Source organism: Anas acuta, chromosome 6 (assembly GCF_963932015.1).
Source record: "Anas acuta chromosome 6, bAnaAcu1.1, whole genome shotgun sequence".
In the NCBI taxonomy this organism is placed as follows: Eukaryota; Metazoa; Chordata; class Aves; order Anseriformes; family Anatidae; genus Anas; species Anas acuta.
The window spans coordinates 12181047-12186040 of record NC_088984.1 but is presented as its reverse complement, the minus strand read 5'-3'; positions in this window follow the sequence as shown (position 1 = coordinate 12186040).

Here is a 4994-nt window from a genome sequence, read left to right as displayed (position 1 = left end):
GGCTTATATCTTTTGCAAAGCCTTTCATAAACGCTGGTCAGACATAGAAGAGTCCCTTGTTTGCTGTAATACACAAACAGTCCCCAGTTGCCAAAATGCCCACACAAAAGCAACCCTGAGAGCCAGCAGCACAGCTATGGCAACTTACCGTTGCACTCAATCCCCTTGTGTTTTCAGGCTTCCTTGGACAGGACATGTAATGCATTAAACAAGAGATTGTGGAAATGGGCTCCTGTACAGTGAGGTAAATTCTTGCATTTTATTCTGGCCTGTATAATTCATAATATGTGTCACATTCACAACATTCAAGTGTTCAGTCACACTGAAGTCTCATTACAGCATATCAGGGAGCATATCTTGCACCACTCAAGCCACATGGCTTCATCAATTTGGACCAAGTGGACATACAGCTAAGGCTACAGAAAGAAGCTCTAGAGCAGGTGAATGAAGCAGGGATCTGTGCACCACAGATCTGTGTACAGTGAAATGCAAGCAACTCTTCCAGTCTCAGCTACGGCTTTGCCTTGACTGTCTCTCACTTAAGTAATGAGCAAGAAACAAGCCAGGCTTCAGAGTTGGTAATGCAGTCAAAGGGGAGAAGAACTCACCAGCAGCGCTGAGATGTAGGCACTGGTAGCTGACTGCCCTGGACCCTTGATGAAACCTTGTGGGTCAATGGGAAATTCTGCTCAGGGCCTTGGGATGCAGTTGAACTCTGAATCCAAAATGCAATATTTTCCAGATTAAAAGCTATACTTAAGTTTGCAATGAACCCTATCTTAATATGTCATAAATACTCTTCTGTATTTTACTGAAGCTCTTCTGCTCTTCACACAGTTTGGGAATTCATAAAATACATGATTTTGTGAGACTCCAAATGGTCCAAGGAAGCTTCAGTCTTCAAGTAGGTATGTACTTAAAGCCTATTCCAGTTTGGATAACTGGAGCACGTCACTCTGTTCAAATCATGTACATAAGTCTTGCTGGAATTGGGATCTATAGGAGCATGTATATCGCTACTAACCACAATATACTGTATATTACTGCAGGAAGAGAATGCCTACAAAACTGCAGGTTAGCCAGCCACTAATTTATTGATGTTGGCACCGCTTTCTGCCTTAAACATTATACAAATTTACTTTTCAAATACTGTTTGAGTAAATATATGTCTAAGGAGGAATATTTTATCAGATGGACATTTCAATGAAATATTTTATTTCTAAGGTGGGATGAATAGAAAGTAGCTAAAGAAATATGCTGATACTAAAATATGAAGTCAAGGAAAGCGCTTTGATAGCAGTAGCAGCAGCTGTGTGAATGACTTGCAGAAAAGAATAAATTTGTTTTATAAATAAGCACATGAGGATAACATTAATAGATATATTTAATTGAAACCTGTAAAGCCAGTGAGATTTTTATCTCCTACACTTCAACATATTTTGTTCCTGCAAAAAAAAGACCGGAGAGATAGTGAAGGTGAATATGTGCAAAGCATGTGGTGCTGAGTAAAAGGTGTAAATGCCATCCTGCTCCATGCTTACCTATTTGTCCCCCCAGAAACATGGGTCTAACTCTGAAGAAATGCACCTAATCTGCACATCTGCAAGCGAGGACAGTATCCTTCCCCCCTTGCTCCCAGAATCTGTTCCTTACAGAGAGCAGTGGCTCAGATTGATGACAATGGGATTTTGCATAGGAAATACCATGAGCTGGAACAGGTCTGAGACTCACCAGAGGAGTGGGGTTTTTGGTCCCTGTTCTGCCATCGGGCAAGTAAATTCATTTTAAGCCACAAACCCATTATGGGTTTTCTGTATTTGGTTTGATGTGGGCAAAAAACAGTTTCATAATATGTATGGAAGAGCAGTGGGTACCATGACTGCTCAGTCATCACTAGGCGTGGTCCTGGCTGCCACTTATACATTCTTTCACTTTTATTAATTTCTCCCTCACTCTAATTAGCAGCTTCAGTGCCAGACCCAGCAGAGGTCTCATCCTCTTTGTCTCCCCTGGGACCTCAGGTCAGATCCTTGGGTGAATATACCTCATTTCTCAGTTGGCCATCACCTGATGCCTTCTGCACGAGGAGGGTGACTCTCAGCTGCTTCCCTTCCGATGCACTTTGGCATCAGTAGGAAGCACAGATCACAGATGACTTTGCTGGGAAGCAACCCTGAAGATGAAGGGAGAGGCAAGATACAGGCAAAGACCTGCCTTCTCCCAGTTCTCACCAGTTACCACAATAATGTGAAAAAATATACACACACACACACACACTTCATATATATGTATCTGGAGAAAAACTAGAGGGAAGAGCTTAAACTGCTTTGCACTTTTCCTTCCCTTAAATGGTTTATTTTCTTGAAATTTGACTTTGCATTTTCATTTTATTGTACTTGTAGTAGTTTCTCTAAGAATAATAGCAGCATCCCTGCTTTTCTTGCCTTTTTTTTTTTTTAACTTAAGAACACTTGATATATACTAAACCTTAACTTGATCTAACATTTCTATGTTAGGTGAAAATTAACACCAAAGCATTCATCTCCAGCTGCCTGAAATCTAAAGCAATGTTGTGTTTAATGGATACTCAATTTGCATGTGTCCAGTTTGTGCTGTAAATAAAATCTGCTTAATCACCCTAAGGAAGTGATTCCCTCCTTTCTCTTATATCTCCCATAAACCTACATCACCCTTATACTGTGACACACTGTCTGAAAATGTTATATGCCTTCACTCCTCCAATGCTACTTCATAAATATATTCTGAACCTAGCAGAAAAAATGTTTCATCAGATGGTCAGCTTGCTAAAATATTTTACTTCTAAGAGGGGATGAACAGCAGAACAGCAGGCAATGAAAGAAATACAGCTATAATAAAGGACACAGGCAGTGAAAAGGCTGTGGTAAAATCAGCATAAATGTCACCCTCTCCTCCCCCACCCCACCCAACCAGAATAAATTTTCTTTATAAATAAATACTGTGAGAATAACATTAATATCTTTAGCTGAGAGTGGGGAACTGTAAGAACAGTAAAAACTGTGCTCTCATATAAGCATACTTTTCTCTTCAAATTCAGGAGTTATGGGATAGAAGCTGTGGTAGTTATTTAATTCCAGTTTGTTCCACGTTGTGTTTTTCAAATGAAGCTGAGGGTGGATCCCATTGTGCAGCTTGGGCAAGACCAGTCCAAAGTCAGGTTTGGTAGTCAGCAAGCTTCATTTTAGTTTTTCATGATTACTGACCTAGTGCACGGTACCATCTAGTTTTACACACAACTTTAGACCTTCATTTGCCTCTTGACTCTGCCTTGGTTGTTGAGAGTGTTTGCAGTTTAGGGCCCTAATGAAATGCATGCACAGCACCTCTCCCACCAGACCCTTCCAAGAGCTGCCATATCACAAATCAAAGTGAAGGGTATTTGCACTCTGTGTTATATTTGGTGGTGAAATTGAGTCTGAGGTAACTGAGGAATATTATCTATGCTGTACCTCTTTTTCATTCTCCCTAGTATTTATTTATTTTAAAATTCTTTACAAATAATGGATACACCTTTAGCAGACGAGGACACCAATCTGATTAAGTGAGAAAGAGAATGAATAGAAAGTTGATAAGATGAGAAAGACAAGTGAAAAGCAAGCACTGGGCAATGCTTATCACTACTAGCAAACAGAAATTAAGACCTCTGTTCTAATAAGACTAGTGATGACCTTAGGTGGGAAGATATCTGTAGAACATCACTGAGGTAAGCAGAAACTAGTTATTGCGAGTACTAGAAGACAAGATAAGCAAAAGAGAGATGAAAAATTAGACCAAGCATCATGGAGAGAGTCTCTCTGTCTAGCCTGGTTGCTATATTAGTTTCTCTGTAGGACAGAGACATTAGGATATTTTTTAAGACAGGGAAGACCTGCGCTGGGTTACCTGGGGTAACCCAAATCCTTCTTCTTGCTCTGAAAATATCAGTTGGGCTCATCTTCAACAGTACCTCAGATTTCCTAATATCATTGATTTCATATTGACTTGAAACTCAGAAAAAAATGAAATGAAATTAAAATTGCTGAGGCAAAAAGACGGAACAACCACATCAGAATATGCAAGCACAAGCATAAAATCAACTTTATGTATTTTGCTTGTTGCTTAAAAAATAATAATAATAATTTAAAAACTCAACACTATTCTTTAAAAGTAAACAAGAACTCAAGATTACATATGCTTTTTTCAAGCTTTTCGCTTGCTCCTGATTACTTGTTCTTAGATGGACTTGCTCATCTTGCTTACCTTCAAATTTGCTTCAACACCTGCACTACAGCAGCACAGAGGGAACCCCACACCAGGGTCCCAAGTGACCTTGGGGGATTAATCCTGTGGCAAGGCCATTTGTTCCTACTTATGTTCAATGAAACTGTTTATTTATGTACCGGATCCAAGACCATCTGCACCAACTGTAATGGGAACTTCCGCTGTGATCATACTGGGAGCGTTAAGGCAAATAATTTGCATACTGTCAAAGCGTTTAGCTTGGGCTGGCTTAACTTCTAACGTTCACCTTCTAAGCACAGGAGGTCAGTGAGAAGGAAAAGGGGGCAGAGGAAGGGAGGTGTTGCAATAGCAGGGGACACAGAAGAGAGGCTAAGATTAGACAGAGATTTGGAAGCTTCTTTTAAGGGAGTAAATCCTTTCTCCTCTTACAGCATGATTCTTCCCCCCTGCCCTTGCCTCATCTTTTATTCACAATTTATCTCACACCCACAATGACAAAATAATCCTTTAACATGTTCTCCAGTGCCTCACAGTGGAAAAACTGACCTGCTGCATATTTAATTGAATGCAGAACTCTCTGAAGAATTAGAAGGAGCTTTTCTTAATCTTTTTCTTAAAATCAAGAAGCAAATTAAAGCTGGGGGGGGGGGTAGAAATGACTCAGTATTTTGTCTTGTGCAAAATTACGAACATATAAAACCAAGACTTAGGACATATATTTATTGCCTTTGTTC